The sequence below is a fragment of the Chlamydotis macqueenii genome, chromosome 2 (genome assembly GCF_036417535.1).
Source record: "Chlamydotis macqueenii isolate bChlMac1 chromosome 2, bChlMac1.mat, whole genome shotgun sequence".
NCBI lineage: Eukaryota > Metazoa > Chordata > Aves > Otidiformes > Otididae > Chlamydotis > Chlamydotis macqueenii.
The window spans coordinates 112,039,138-112,056,666 of record NC_141557.1 but is presented as its reverse complement, the minus strand read 5'-3'; positions in this window follow the sequence as shown (position 1 = coordinate 112,056,666).

Here is a 17,529-nt window from a genome sequence, read left to right as displayed (position 1 = left end):
TAACAACAGAGGAAAAGAAAACAGAAATGGAAAACAAACAAAAAAAAAACCTAATAACAGAAAATACTTAAGCACATAATTCACAGTACAATAGCTCACAGCAGATCCCAGTACCCACATGCTCCCCACCAGCAGGAACCTCTCATCAGCATAGTCCCCACTTTATATAATAAGCATGATGTCACATGGTGTGGAACAGCCTTTTGGCTAATTTGGGTAAAATATCCCAGCTGTTGGCTAATTAGTTAACTATCCCAGCTGTGTCCCACAGCCACAGGTGCCACCAGCTCCAGTTCCTCTCCCAGCTCTGGTGAAAATTAATTCTATCCTAGACAGAACCAGGACATAGACCAAGGCAAAACAGCCCATGACTGCTCTGTGTACCTATAGTATAGGAAGTATTACAGCTGTCTCATGCATTTCAAAAAAACCATCTCAGCCGCAAAGTCACAATTCTACAAGGGGCCAATGTGGAAAACAATACAGAGCACGCTTGAATTTAACCCTTGAAAATCAAGTTTCAGTAACAGTTCTTGATCTTCAAATTACCAGCACTATACTCACTCTCATTAGACAAATATTCACAGAATTTTTCTGCTTAAAATACTCTTCAGTAATGTCTAGCAGCAAAACCTATGGGTGTTTTGCTCTTTGCAAAAATTGACAAAAACATGTATGTTGAAAAGGATTTCAATAACTCTGCTATGTGAAATAAACTGTGCCCACTTTCATGTACACATGCTGCTTTGCAAGGTCTGTCATTGACTGACTATTCAAGAACGCTCCAGCTAAAGAAAAGGATGTTATTGAACTCTTGCATGAGGCAGAGGGGATGCCAAGGATATTTTTTTCTATGAAGATCTGCTCTTAAACTTGCATTATTGACTGTATATAAGATTCATGGATCATTAAAAACCTTCAAGATATACCTTGTGAAATAGTTCTGTTCATTTAGTAAGAATATTTGCTTTTCACTGAGAAAGTGATATGTGCTAGCTGAAGTACTGACATAAATATTGATTTGGATATGCCCTGGTAGACTAGAAGAAATTCTGAAAAAGATAAAACAAAGTGTGCAAACAACGTAAGTTAATAATTACAATGAAGTGAAATGTTTTCTTTTTTCTGCATCAACAATGGGATACTTTTCACCTGGTTTTGCTAACTAGCAAGTAAACATCTCATTTCAGCTAAACACCCATGTCTTCCAATTGCTCTCACTAGAGGACAGAAGACATAACTTCTCTCAGTCACCATCTATTTTAGGACGAAGTAATCATCTCCTCTCTTTAATGACTACAGATGGAGGTTAGGTGACTGGCTTAATGTGGACACATGACTTTTAGCTGAATGTTGATGAGATGAATCTTCTCTTCCGTACACAAACACCAAAGCCTGATACCTGAAGCCCAGTACTGTCACTGAGAGCAGAGTAAGTTGCAGATGGCTTATCATTCTGAACGTGAGGTTGTGCTATTTAAGGTCATGGTTTCCTGAGGAGTAAGCTTTTAGGCACCTGTTTTGAGACTAGTTCATCATATGATGTAAATACAATGGCCAAGCACAACAATAAAAATGTGCAAAGTAAAAAATTACTTTTACAATAAATGCACCAATAAAAATTGAACATTGAGTTTCCAGAAGAAACCTAATACTTAAACTACAAAATGGGGGGGGGGTGGTGGGGAATTGTTGTATTTAAGGAGAAGGATTTGAAGGACCATAAGGTCATAAAGTCAAGGTGAAGAAGGAGGATGTTCAAGGCCAACAAGGGTAGCACAAAAAGAAGGGTAAGGGTTGAAAGGGCAATACAGAGTGTTTCAAGTCACCAGAATATATCTACCTATGTGGATAGATTTAGGATTAGATTTATAGGGAGAACAGAGATGTTAACAAAACATAACCGATAAAATATGTAATTTGAGAGATCTGGGGAGGGGCAAGTCATAAAAAAGTCCAGATGAGAATGAGAATGACGTGTAACATAGAGCAAATGTAGCATAATGCAGTACAGTATTATAGACGTCATTATAATTCTAAAATTTAGGGTTTCTCACCTTAATTACTATTCTATTAATGAGGAAAGACACATCTTAAACTGGTATATGATGTGGTAAGGGAAGGGGCAGCTTCATTTAGCATGAATTATTCTTTGCAGAGAACAAAAGCCTTTTGCCTTTATGATAATAATTCTTCTTTTGACAAAAGCAGCCAATTAATTGCACATATGTTGTATCCTGCCCACAAAACCCAAATGGCAAATGCTCTCTGGGCAGATACTTGATGTAAGAGGAAGGAAGGGACTTTTATATTTGTAAAGACAAATTACTTAAGTGTCAGCTTTAATTTGAAGCTATTCTTCCAGAGATTGAAGACAGTCATGACTCAGGGAATGGAAAGATCCAAACCATGACAAAGAATCTTACTTCTGAAATGAAAGATGTAACATAAGTCTATTGAACTGAAACAAAAGAATTATCAGTGAAACTCGCCTTTTTAAAAGTCAATATCATAAAAAGCATGGAAATAACATGTATTATCTTTTTATTTTGTCCAGACTTTAGGTTAACAAGGTATGCTATCCTTGTCAGAAATATGAATGTCCACCCTTACTTTCTTCTGGACTTCACGTGGGTGAGTACTGACTCATCTACTGAGAACAGCAAAATGATAGTTTTAATGAGCTATTATTTGCACCTGTTTGGGACATAATTCTTATTAAATGTATGTACATTATTTATTATCTGTTGAAGAAAAAAAAATTTCTAAAAACAGCCTAGAATGAGAAGGAAGAGAATGTCATTTTTCTATGCTAGGCTTGAATTATATGGAAGGCAATGCCATTCAAAGTGCCAGCAGCATATGCCAGCTTCAATGAGAACATAAAAGGAAAATCTGCTGCTAAAATATAACAGCACATTTTAAGGATCTTATATATGCTTATTCTGAACTTGGAGGGCTGAATATCCTTAAGAAATTCTAAGTTTTGACATTTTGTTGAAGCTCTAGTGAAGTACTGGTCTTATTGCAGGATTCTCTGAATGAAATACTCTGTCCTGTGTGTTACAGAAGTTCAGAATAGATTATCATAATGATCACTTCTGGCCTGAGAACCTTTCTGTCTGAGAAAGTATTCATTAAAGTCATAAAAATTATTACATCTTGTCCTTCCATGTCACCTTTCCCTGCTAATTGCCTACAGCAGGAATGAGATAACTGCATTTCAAGTGAATATATCAGTGGGCTACAGTGCTCCCTGACATGCTGGAAGGACAGTGAAGTGCAAAGAACTTTGCTCCAGAGAGCTTGAAGTCAAGCCATATGATATGGCCTGAACTATTTGCACTGTACTTTCCAGTAGTCCCCATACTGTTGCTGAAACAGCCACCCAACAGCCATAGCGTTGATGTATGACAATCTCATGTGAAACCCTTGAGGTGTCTTTTTGGCCAGAGTGGGTTTGGAATAGGCTCAGATTTAGTATCTAGGATCAGTACTTGCTATTCAGGATATTTCCTAGGAAAAAGTTTGGCTGATCTCCATAGGTTCCACAAAGTTTGTTTAAAGGGACTGAGAGCTGTCATGGACTGCAGCTTAATTTGAGTAGCCCGGTCCATAATAGAGTTTATAATACAAGTTTCATCTTAATCATATATTTTTGTCTATTATTTTCAGGTAAAATACATACTGGCCAGTTACTGTTCTCTCTGTGGTGCAGTTAAGTTGTGTGCTGATAAAACGCTGTCTGTTTTTAAAAAGGCCCCATAAAAATGAAAGTTGTCTTAGTGATCCCCTTCCTGTGCATTACAGAGAAAGTTTCAGAAGTTACCACCACTTACTTTTAATAGTCTAAAGATCTACAGCATAAAAGTAAAATTTTAAGTAACTTGTTAGAATTTTCCTCCTGATAACTTTTTTTAACGTGTCAAGTGGAAGGACTGTTATTTCTAAGGCTTTGGTTTAACATGGCATTGCAGGTACCCTTCTGGCCCCAATCAGCGGAGCCTTATACTTAACCTGCTAACCTCCCAAGCCCGGCTCAATGACCTGCTGGACACTAAATATGAGGAAAATACTAGTGGGAATAAAAACAGAACCTAGGTTGTTCTGCCTGAATATACACATTAACATCTTTAGATGGCATTCAGTTAAAATGTTCATTAAAATAAGATTTTAAGTTAAAAATGAGATATGAAGCAATCCCACTTCCAGATCTCTGGCAGACATGTCAGAAAAGATTTTTAAGATTGTTTGCCTTCCCACACAGGAACATAACCTCTCTTGAGCAGAAGCTGCATGACCTGATCTGCTATGGAATAATGTATGTGGTCTCTGTCAGTTTATCCTCTTTTTCAGCGTTATATTAGCAGTAGTACTTTTCCTCCTTTTGACTGGTTTTGTTTTATTTTCCTATTTGCAAGATGTGTGTGTCATGCTAAGGATTCAAAGCTGCTGCTTTTGCATCAGTGACATCAAATGCAAAAATTAAAAGTGAGGCTAATCCAAAACCATTCACAAGTCTTTGCCTTCCCCAAAGAAAAAGGAGCTTTGAATATAGTAGTCTGTAGAATCTGACTAATGCTGTCATTTTTCTCCTTTCCCGTAGGAATTAAAAAAAAAAAAAAAAAAAGAGTATGTTTTGTGGGAGTGGATTACCAGCAAAATTTTATATTAAAAAAATATAACTCCTGTGACATATCAAGCTATCCGAATTGCTCAGGGTCAGACTGTTGTATCCAGCCCCTGATTTAGGATTCTGGGCTCACAGTGCACTTCTCATTAATGTATCCTGAGCATGTCTGCTAAGACAGACTCGAGACTCTGTTCTCCAAACTTTTACAAAAAACTCTAGGAGAAAAGAAACAACTTTAAAACTTCAGCCAGAGAATCAAAAAGTCCCCAGGTTAAACTATCTGTGATTTCCAACCATCACATTCAAATTAAAACCAGTCAGGGAAACAAAAGCCCTGCTTTAGGAAACATACCGTCTAATATTGGCAGATTCAATGCAAATCACTAGGAAGCACATGCAAATCTAAGAGCAGATGGTATAGCCAAAGACATCAGCTTTGTAATTTTGAGTAAAATAAGTTATTCTGCGATCAGTTTGGAAGTGAATGATTGCTTGTTGCATACATGATGAGGGGACGTCTCATGTGCAGGGTTAGAGAAGGCAAATAAAGGGACAAAAAAAGTCAGAGAAGCAAAAGGAAATTAACTTAAATATAGTCAAGCTTAATTTACACCCAGTATAAAACACTCAGCCAGGCCCCGGGCTGCAGAAGAAGGGAGAGGATCGTGAGATGGCAGCAGGAGAAGGGCAGCTCCTTCAAACCACAGCAGCTCCATCACCTCTCTGGCTGCAGGGCTGGTGCCCTGGGAAGGCAGCAAAAGGTTGCAGAAGATGGAGAAGTTGCCCCAATGTCACTGTATCAAACTGCATAGTAAAATACTGAATCACTGAATACTGAATACTAGAAGACGCAAAGTTTTGAATGCTTAAGAAAACCCAAAAGTAGACAACTAGGGATTTTTTAGGGAATTTTATACTTGGCGTCATGCTCAATAGCAGCTCATTTGAGACATAAATTGAGACAGCATAGAAGAATATATAGTTAAAGTTTTGGGGTTCTGTGTAGACATCAACAACACCTTTTCCATATTTGAAGGTATTTTTCAGCAACAATATTGAAAACATCCTAAAATTCATCGGACTGTAAGGGTTTAAAAAGGTACTGTAAGGAAAAGCATCCATCAATTGCTTCTCCCTTTTCTCTGTCCCTGTTTTTCTGTTTGACTGCCTTTAGATCCTTTAAATATTTTTTTTTTCCTAAAACAATTTGTGGGAGTACATCCAGCTTTATTAATCTAGAATTAATTGCATACTTGATACCCTGCAAGAAATGAAAAAAGAAGAGTAGAAACTGTGCAAGAAGGTATTAGGATGGCCTGGATCAACATGGAATGTTTTCCTCCTTATTTTTTTATCCTTCATCATTTGTTGACTCCATTTTACATGGCAAGATATTGGACTTTTATAATATTGCTGATGAAAGATCACAGAATTCTGCAAAAATCAAAGAAATGTCATAGGACATCATGTTGCTGCACCAATGCTTCTCAGGGTTTGGGGTGATTATTTTTATTTAGAATCTGAGAGACTGTTCTGCAGCCAAGAAACATTCTGTTAGGAAATGTAGAAGATGGACATAAATAAGCTAACAGAGCATGCATGCGTGTCACGCTATGTCCTAATACCACAAAATATTATGCCAGAATTAGATGCAATTAGAACAGAAATTCTGTAAGGACAGAAGAGAGAACAATGAAGCAGTGTTGTGAAAGTTTGCAGATACGTTTGTACTTATTTCATGTGGATTAAAGCTGTTAGTCTTTCCCTTTCAGGAACATACTATTTCCCCAGGACAAAAAAAAAAAAAAAAAAGGTCATGGAGAAGAAACAGACAGTCAGTTGTCTAAGTCCTTTAATAAGGGGTACAGAGCTGCATTGTTAAAAGACTGCAATGACTGACTCTCTTCCAGAAGAAAAATATATGGGATGAATTAAGACACTTCTTTGCCATAGTGGCTTCCAGAACAGAGAAGCTTCATGTCACTCATACTGAATACCAAGCTGAAAAGTTAGCCTGCTCTTGTTGTCTTCCTTTAAATTTGTAGGAAAAAAAATGCATCATGTTCTCTGTTACTAGAAATAAAGAAAGCAATCTGGGAACACCAGATGAAGTGAAGGTTGCCCCAAAATATCAGAATTCTCTCTGCATCTACTCTACATTATTAGGAGAGGGGAGTATATTTTTCAGGTCATTAGCAGGCTCAGCACTGTGAGGAGGAAGATGATGGAACCCATAGATAGAAATAGCCATTGGATAGACTAAAGAAGCTATCAACCTGATAGATATTTAGAAAAAAAAAAAACCTCCAGCTTTATTTTCATGAAATATAAGAGGAAATAATAGAAAAAAAAAAGTTGTACTTGTATTTTTATTATTATATTTTCAAAAAAATAAAAGCATTATGAAATACCAGAAAATAAATATGAATAACAGTGGATGTCCACAGCATAAATTTGATGCTGGAACTGATATGACAATAGTTTTCAGCCTAATGAAACATTTTTAAATTTCAAACAGAATTCATGCTGAGTAGGAACAAAAAATCAAAGGTTCAAAAATTTTAATGAAACAAAAATCTGGAAAATATTACACTGGATCAATTGAAATATTTTATTAGAATAATATACATTTTTTTCTTTTCTTATTGTCTTTGTATTTCTGAAGAAGAAAAATTTAGAACCAAAACCCCTAGAAATTAAAAAAAAAAACCCACAAGACATTGTAATATCCCAATTTAAATATAGCTCTCGTCTGTCACCTGACAGTTTGGTTTGACATAAAAATAAAATTACGTAAATCAGCCATGACCTATTTTTTACAGATAAGTTTGCACCCTATACCACGAAGCAGAGGTCCAGAATACTCCTAGTGGAACACCTTTGCATAACCAAGACACTTCCATAGACGGCACACTGGAACAGAAAGAGACAAAAATGCTTTGTTAAGGCCAGAGAGCACAGTGTTAATGCTTCTCTGAGGACGATTTCTTTCAATAGAGAATGGAAACCATGTCATAGGGAGCAGGAAAGATCCTGCCACGTGACATAATTGTGCTGTATTCCATTTCCATTGACAACACTTTACAGTGTAAAATTCATTATAAGTCCACCAAGAAATACAAGCTGAATCTCAGAGATACTTAAACATCACATAAAAGAACCATCTGCACTAATGAAATGGGTAACATCAGATACAGCCAGAATGTGTATACAGAAAACATAGAGCAGTGGTGCCATTGATTTTTAGTGATCAAAGGAAAAATCAATGGATTAATGCATTTCAGTTTCAGAAAACATGTTTTGTGAGTCTTTCATTTAATATACAGTGCTCTAAAATCCAATACCCACCTCTCTAAATGGTCTTTTCTTTCCATAGGAATAATTAAAAATGGGTTTCCCTGGCATAAAAGCCATCTGTCTGAATTCCAACTTGTTGCTAGCATGCTGTCATATGCTATCCTACACAGCAAGTATGGAAAAAAAATCATATGAGGTGATCCATTTAGTTCTGCCTATGTTCAGCCTTACATGTATGGAGTTAGGATGACATAAGAAAGATATAAGTAAGATGGAGACAAACTTTTTACAAGTTTCATCTTGCAGATGAAATATTTCACATGGTTATGATTTAACAACAATTTAAGATTTATTAATGATGTGAAATAAATCAAAGGTTAAATTTAGCAGCACTTAATCACTAACTGATATAAAGATTAAGAAAGTAATTCAATGAAGTATGTTATGATTAAAACAGCAACTTAATTACAGATTCAAGAATGACAAGATTCACACTAACTTACTACAGCGTATCCTAAATCAATACAAATCTAAGTGTATATATATGTATAAACACAAAACACACAAACACAGACAGAGATACTTGGATCCAATGAAATATCTATGTAGAGAGGACTAGCTTATAGATAAAAGTTCCCTCTTCCTTCTCAAGTTTAGGGTAAATACTCAAAATGCATTGGCATTCCTCAACAGGTGATAACTGAGCCTCAAGAAGTTGAACTTTGCCCTGGCCTTTCATCAGCTTTGCCGGCAGATGGTCCTTAAACCTCTTTGGTCTAAGAAGGCTATGCCTGAGAGGAATCCCAACTCAGAGGAGATGCTGGTCACAGCCTGCTATGATCCAGGAGAGCTCAATGGGTCTCACTTAGGGTCACTATTTATTGAGTCTGAGATAATTGACTTCTGTCAGGTACTCTTCCATTCCAGCCCAACTTGGATGGTGAAATATTTTGGTGCATTTTACTAGTTGTTTCTGGTATCACACACCTGTGTTTTGACTTGGACTAAGATGTCCTAGGTTGCCAGCAGAAAATTAACTGTTGTTATTATTATTTCAATTGTTTAGAACAGGAGCCAGATGCGTCAAGGGGGTTCCTTAATGCTCTGGTTCCCTGTATTCACAGTCTGTTCCTGGCTTACCCTAGGTCGGTATGAGGCCCAGGAGGGGAGGAATCACACCAAGCACCGAGTGGCTCAAGGCAAGGGCAGGGGGTTGCACCACCACAGCCTGTTACAACAGGGCAAGGGGTAATGGTTTCAAATTAAAAGAAAGTAGATTTAGATTAGACATAAGGAAGAACTTTTTTACAGTGAGGATGCTGAAACACTGGAAGAGGTTGCCCAGAGAGGTGGTGGAGGCCCCATCCCTGGAAACATTCAAGGCCAGGTTGGATGGGGCTCTGAGCAACCTGATCTGGTTGGAGATGTCCCTGCTCCTTGCAGAGGGGTTGGACTAGATGACCTTTAAAGGTCCGTTCCAACCCTAACGATTCTGTGATTCTGTGACATATTCAGAAAGACTGTGGAGTATTTTACGTAATGTAAGTGAAGAAATCTTCTAGATGTAGGGCAGTATTTTAATCATCCTCCATTGTGTGATTCAGGAAAGTGATTCTTTCACCTATATATCCTGTTTTTCTAGCTTTATTTCCTTTTATAAGCCTGTAAATTATATAAATAAGAGTAGGCAAAGGAAGCAGTTATTTTTAAGTAATGCTAAATACATTCATTGACAACTCTCTTTGGTGTCTTCTTTTTCTGTACATCCTTGATCACAAATAGCACACAGAGCAAGTGATGTGGAAGATGCCTGAAAAAAAAAGAAAAGGAGAAAAAAGAAGTGTCACTTTGGCTCTGATGCCTCTAAAAAAATTACTACATTACTGATATATACCTCTAACATCATACATTTCAGAGTGCTTCAGGATATACACAAGGTGATGCTTACAGTAGGAAAGGACATCCAAGCATAAGTATCAGGAGATCCAACAGGATTCTGGATTTTGGAGGTAAACATTTTCCTTCCTGTTCCTATCAAAATATGCATCCTTCCAACTAACATTCTGTGAGGTTAGTTATATTCCTGTTGAAATAATGGTGCAAGTATTACAAGTAAATTCCTAAAATATCCAGAAGACTGCAGGGTACTTAACTGTACTCTTCATGGAGTACTGTATGGGCCAGCTGGTCCATTTTACATTATCTTCTCAACTAAGGATTAGGAAAAAAAAAAAAAAACGATCACTATATGTCACTAGAATCTCAAGTCAATACCGTATAAAGGTCAATGACCAGAGAAGAAAGAGAAGCAGTAAAAAAAAAGATGTAGAAAGACTGAACTAATAGTATTAAAAGAGTAAAACAGTAATTTTCTTAGAGTAGAAGCTCTTAATTGAAAAGAAAGTTATCCCAGACCTACTAGAATCTAATAAAAAATATTTAATTGCTTTTGAGGAAACATTTCAGTGGTAAGGAGGTATTTAGAAAATATTAAGACTGAAAAAAATGTCTTGGGGACAGCAGAGCATGGAAGAACTTTTGAAGGAATCTGCAATGTAGACCAATGAAATTCTTGGCTGCTTGGGGAAAACCCTGCTTCCATGATCCTTGCTTGAAGCACTATGGGAGCTCACAATGACTGCAGAGCACCACAAAAGCACCAGCAAGTAAAACCAGGATGGACAGGACACACAATGGAATTGTGAGTAACAACAGAAGAAAACATCAAGTCCATGTATGATGCTGAATTGAATAGTTCAATGGAGGCTGGGAAGAACACATATAAGAGAAAGCAGAAGAAAGTAGTCCCCTATAATAAGTCCTCCAGCTACTTCCTAACATCGCTGGACAGGGTGCTCCTTTCCATGTGGAGATTTTGCAATTTTATTTTCTCTTGTTTTTAACTTTTAAGGCCAGCTTCTCTAACAGTGCAGCGGTTTGTTCAGTGAAGAAAAAATATCCCCCTGTTCCACTGTCATTTTCATATCTTTCACCTTTTCTCACCTTTTCACACTGCTGTCTTCAAAACAGGAGCAAAACTGAATGATGCTACCATGTTCTCACTTGAACCAAGCTTCCATTTTAAGTTTCCCTTTGCACATAATATTCCTTCAAAAGCTGCTCATAAGGACATGTGCTGGATGTGTGCTTTTAAACCTACAAAGGAAGAAAGTAAGAGACAACTATGTTTGCTTTAGTCATTAAGCTGTATTAGGATCTGAAATAACCATCTGGCTGAGTGATCCATGGTTTCGACCACTGAAAACAAGAATGAACACATCAATGGAAGATGGAGTTCTCAAAAAATGCTGCATTCACAGACGAAGACTGTTCTAATCATTTTTCTATCTTTGATTTCACTGGTGTTTTCCCTTCCAAACTGAAGTGGTGTGTAACTTCATAAGCCATTGCATTCAGATTCAGAAAGCAAATCTTCAGTGTTGATGAGAAAATAATCTCGTTTTTTGCCAACTGTCATTTAATGACTTAAGAAATTTTATCACATGAGGAACTGTGTGAATGATAGTTTCAATTTGCTAATAATTTATAGATTTTGAAATATGGCTTAGTTCCAGTTGGAAAGGAAATGGAACTTTTCAAATTTACATTTGAAAAAAAAAGTCCAGGAGCAATGGAATAGAAAAATATATGGTTTTCTAGTAATGCAAATAATTTTATTTCAGTATTCAGCTTCAAAATGTAAACTTTCTGTAAAGCAAAACAGGATTTTAAAATGAAAACAATTTTTCCAAGCAAAAACTGAAAAGTTTTCATCAAAAATAAGTTATTTTGACATTGTTGAAACTTTGTCCCTGCTCGTTTAAAATTAAAGCCCAGCCAAAAATATCTTATTTCATTAAATAATTGGATTTCAACAGAATGACATAATACGCTGGAATATGGTTCTGTGTAAGTCTCTCTCAGCTTGTCTCGTAAGTCCAGACTAATAGGATTCTCAAAGTAAATACTGAGAAACCCCTAACAACAGCCCTATATAATTATCTGATGGCCACTTTGAAATTTACTTTCCCTACATATTAAAATCCTTCTTTTAATTTGGGGATTACAAGGTAGAGGGTTGGAAATTTGATATCTATATTGCTCAGTGATTTGAAATGAATGTATTAAAGTCTATCTGATTGCATTGCAGCAAGCTCTAGTGGTAACAATGTGAAAAATCAATAAAGCAAATACATAAATGCAAGATCTAAACACTGACCTGCATTGTAGCATAACCCAGCAATAATTTAACCCTCCATGATGCTACAATACGGAAATGTATTTTCCAAGAGTGGCATTTAAAACTCAAAATTTCTGGTAGCTCATTTAAAACCAGTATATGATACAGCACTTAAGACCTGCACCTACAACACCTGTGGTACATTTTAGGAATTAAACATAGTCCTAAATTTGACCTAGTAGATTAAGTAAAAGCCTATATAAAAACATGCATAACATATATAAAATACCAGTTTACAATTACTTGTGCAGTGGAGTCTTTTTAAGTGTTCACTTTTAATGTATTTTGCTTTATGAGTTCCAATTACCTGGTTCTAGCTAAAAGAGCAGTCATCCTCCTATAAAAAAACCTGCTGGCTTTTGCTCCCCATCCTCCTTGTATATGTGCAGATAGCAAGCATCTCCCCATAGCTGTGGCAATTTTTAGAAATTATATTGCATTTCAACATTGAAACCTGAAGTGTTTTTCCCCCACTACATTTTTTATTCCCGTTTCCATACAGAATGTACTCCACAGGCAGTTATGGACAGAGATGTTCTCCTCACAGTGTGATTCCTCCTAGTATGTTGTATCCATTGCTGCAGTGAAATGAGTTTTTCCTGTGCACTGATGGTTTTAGGGAAAGTGTCTCCAGAGTGCAGACGCATTGCAGATGACTTTGTGACCATGCATAGCTGTTCTGTCGACAAAAGCCATGGCAGTCGTATAACTGCAAGCTGCAGGGGACTTCAGTCCTTCTCTGCCCTCCTTACATGGGTTTCCTTGCTATGTTAGCCATGGAAGCAGCTAACAGAGAAAAAGAGATGCAGTATTGACTTGAGCTTGACAGTGTGAATCTGGCCCCTTATCTCACACTCAGTACAGTGTGATGCAGTCCATCGTTGTACTGCAGTGCTCCAATGGAAGGGGCTCACAAGCTTGATTATTATGTCCTCTAAGGCACTCAACAGCAAATACTAAAAAGAAGAATGTAATTCAACCCTTGTGTCAGTTGGCACAGGGGAGGATAGCACTTGACCTTGGCTTGGTTATGACTAGGAAGGTAGCTCAAAGATTGACATTTTTAACTTAGATGAAGTTGAAAGATGAAGACTAGAGTCTTGAAACCTAGTACATGCATAGGTCTATCTGTACAGGTTTGCATCTTCATATAAAGTGTATGTTTTCTTCAATACATCTGCTACTGTCCTTCAGAGGACAACATGAGGATGACAGGCCTTAATATGTATGTATCACTAGGACCCACCTTCTGAAAGCAAGTAGGTCTGAGATGGCTGAAATAGGGATGAACATGGAGAAGAGAGAACACAGAGGACACAGCAGAAGGAAGACATAGCGGAAAGCATTTCAGCAATACGATCAGGGGATCACAGATGAAAACTGAATACTTCATCTCCAGGGCCACTACAAAACTAAGTTCCTTGGAGCAATGGAGGACCGAGCTACTTTATCCAACAATTCTGTTGCCTTTCTGCTCTCATTAGAGCCTTTTGTTGGTTTTGTCAGCAAACATTCTTTCAGTTTGCCCTGCTCAAATCCAGCTTTTCCCTCTTGTAGATGTTCAGCAAAAGGATTCACTGGCACAACAGACCTGAGCACACCTGGTACCTGGTACATCTGTCTGGGAAAGTTCACCTGAGAGATAAAGGAGAGAAATGGATGGGTGAGGACAGGAATAGCAGGGATATTTTGGAACTCTTTATCTATAATTTAGCTCTATTTCACATTCCTTGATGTTTATTTGTAGTCTGTGTTTGTCTATGTAGTATATCGTAATCTGACTTTCGGTATAATTAGACTTTGGAATTCTCTCAACTGAAAGGTTCTTCAAGGGAAAACAGTAGGGCTTGGGGAGTTTGGTTTATGATCCTCCTTCCCTCTCCAGGTCTGTAAAATGTTTCAAGAAACTGTTTTGTGGTTGTCTCAGGACTAAAACTACATAGGACTGTTCATAAGAGCTCCATCAGTACCTCTGGAAATTATATTTCAAAGGCTTTTGTGCTCATTTATGGTCACTTGTTTCACCAGAGTCTTCTGCTGCACTACATTTCCCAGGATACTTTAAACTGGTTCACATCATCATTTTTGAAAATGGAGGTGCTGTAGAAGGAATGCTTTCCGTCTTGCAACTGACCTATACACACACACACATGCCAAAAAAAAAAAAAACCAACGGAAGATGAAGCAGCCACACTATAAATCTCAAACAGTAAATCTCTGGCAACATTTTAGCATGCTGATCCTTTCTTTTTTCTTTTCTTTTTTTTTTTCACTTTTCCCATTTTTTAAACTCAAACCTCAAAATTTCCCATGCAGAAAAACCACTTTTAACCAACTATGATATTTCGGTATAATTTTAACTATCTGGGCCGATGTACTGTGACCAAAATATTGGCATCAAAAGGTAACTTACCATGGAATATGTTGAAGATGCTGAGTTATCGTGGAGAACAGAGATAAGATATGTTGAATTATTCTCGTAGGCTGCATATTGCAATAACTGCAATATGCAATTTTAGTGTTTATTTAGAAAATATATTTATTTGTGTATGGATCATAATCTCCTCAAATTTAAAGTATAAAAAGACTACTCTATGTTTTAATGTAAAAAAAAAGTATGAAAGTTAACAAACTGTTTCATTTTTAATGGGCTAGGAAAAGTTAGCAAAGAACACGTTAAATTGAAGAATAGGCATTAAGGAATTGGTAAGTGACATTTACTGCACTTTAGTGCAGGAAAAGTTGTTCAACATTTAATAGTGTTGCTGATTGCTTTTGTGAAATTCTTCAAGGGGAAGCAATTAATTAGTATAATTTCACCTTCTGTATGTCTTATCACATAATATCTTAACTGTATTGAAAATGATTCATGGATATGAGATGGATTTCAGTATGAGGAAATGGTCAACATCTTCATCTTACTTGCATTAAAACTCTTCTTGCATTAAAACTCTTGTTTCAGTGACAGGAAGATAATTCTGTTCTGTATTCAATACTGTTGCAAGCAATTTGTTTTATTAAACTCAACTATAACATTAACTTGCAAATAAGTAAAAATGAAATAAAATCTTCAGTAGGTCTTCTGAAAGACGAAATTAGGACTAGCCCCTTGAAATAACATTTGAGCATGCAATTCATAATTCAATTGGCTCCCAGCATCTTCCTTAAGAGAAAAATAATGAGTTCATGCTATGATCAGGAGAAAATGTGTGCTATAAATACTTAAGATATCTTTTTGCTCCTTTGTCAACCTGGGTCAACAGGCTTAACGGTCAGTTTTTCCTTTTTCCCAATATGGCCATTGTCTTGGCAATTCAATTAAGAAATAGCAGGGCTAAGATATGGAAATACTCATTGTTTCTCTCTAGCAGATTTCAATATTATTATTTTTAACTTAAAAAACATGAGTACTTAAATCAAATACAGTACTGAGAAACCACTGAAATAATAAAAATTTTACTGACACTTTCTGTTCTCAAAAAAACTCTAGTTTTGTGCATAATGTTGTTTTGGAAAGGCCCTTTTTAGTATAGAAATTGCTTCTTGGAAAAATGAACTTCTGCCAAGGATTTCTATCAAATACTTGCTTCTTTCAATAAAATGTCAGCTGTAAGCCACCCTCAACAAAACACTGCAGAGCAAAGAATCTCAGAGATCGGTGTCTTGCTATGACGGATGATGTCTTCTTATTATGAGTGATTTCACTCTATATATCCAATAGGCTATTTTAAGCCAATTCACTGGAATCTTTTGCAATGACTGTCACTATAAAACACTGTTTGTTATCAGACTTAGAAGAAAAAGTGTATTATTTTCAATGTTTAGAAAAGCTAATTTCCTCCGATCTAAAAGCTAGTTCTTTGGTGGCAATATCTTTACCAGTCTCAAAATCAGGTACAAATTATTTCAAATTCACAAGTTTTATTATGCCTATAGACAATGGAGTTCCACCAGTTACATCAAAGAAACAATACCTGCAGTCACTCCAATCTCCAAAGAGAGCATCCTGGGGAGCAGGGGCCACCAGGTGTGACGGTTCTGTCAGAGTTTTGTCCAGAGAAGGATGCTCTTATTAGCGAGGGACAGACTCCAGCCTTTTGCTGACCTTGGTCACCATGAAGGAAATGATGTCTGGAATAATAAGTGAAGTACATAAAGACAAATTAAGCTCAACAAGTTTGCGTCCACATCATTTCACACTTAAGGAAACCAAGCATTGAGTTATGGGAGGGATGCAAGGAACAGGAGACGAGCTTTACCATCCCAAAATCCTTCAGGGTATTTGCTTATGAACATGCAAGACAGTAGCCTAAATGTGAGGTCATGGATGAGCGCTACTCCTCACAAAGCTAAGGTAAGCTGATATAATGACACTTAATTCCCAGTTTTAGTTTTGTCATTATTACCTGGAAAATCTCATCTGCTTAAGTCAAAGTCTTTGAACATACTAAGCAGGAAAGAAAAAGTATGTTGTTCCATAAACTGTATCTTCATCTGCTACTGCCTACGGGGAATACCTTTGTGTGTTGCCAAATTATGTTGCCAGAAAAGAAAATCTTTTAAGCCTTTTTTACCCGACTTAATTTTCTCCTCAGTTATTGTCTTATAAATCAGGATTTTATTATTAGGTGTCTTATCTACAGAAATGCTAAAAATATTAACCAGGCTTTAAAAGGCATTTCTCACAGAGCCTTAGAAAGGCAGATGGGAACAGTTATTTGAGTGAGAGCTTTTTGCTCATCCCTTCCCCTCCTTTGCCGCTGCAAAGGTCTGTCTTACAACCCACTCACTGTGTAGAGCTGGTCTACACTTGTCACTGCTGCAGCCACCACAGCCCTCACCTCGACTGTTCCAGACAGCAGATTTCCAGTGTTTTCCTAACAACTTTACTCCTGCGACCGTTCAGAAGTTTTCTTCTCTTCAAGCACTTCTGCCTGTTTCTTTTTATCTTTACTAGCTTTGCTTTTTTTTTACCTGCGTCACCTGTAAGTTTTTTTTCTTCACACTTCAGCTACCAGTAGGCATATATACAGGTGTGCATACTCATTCTGTGCATGTACATAGCTATATACAAGTGTGCATAAACAAGTATAGCTGTCAGACAGACATGGCATGCTGGGGAAAGCAAGGGTGCCAGAGTTTGCATCTGTAAATGCAAATATCCCTGCCCAAGCTATACAATCAATATATAACAATTCAGGTGAGCAAATTTAATTTGTAGGTTAAATCTCAATTTTGCTAAGGGAATTTGAAATATTCATAAACCTAGTGGAAAAAAAAAAAGCTGAAAAAATAAAAAGCTAAAGAAAAAGGAAGGAGATCCCAGTGGTATTATTTGTTTGTTTAATTTATTTTCTAC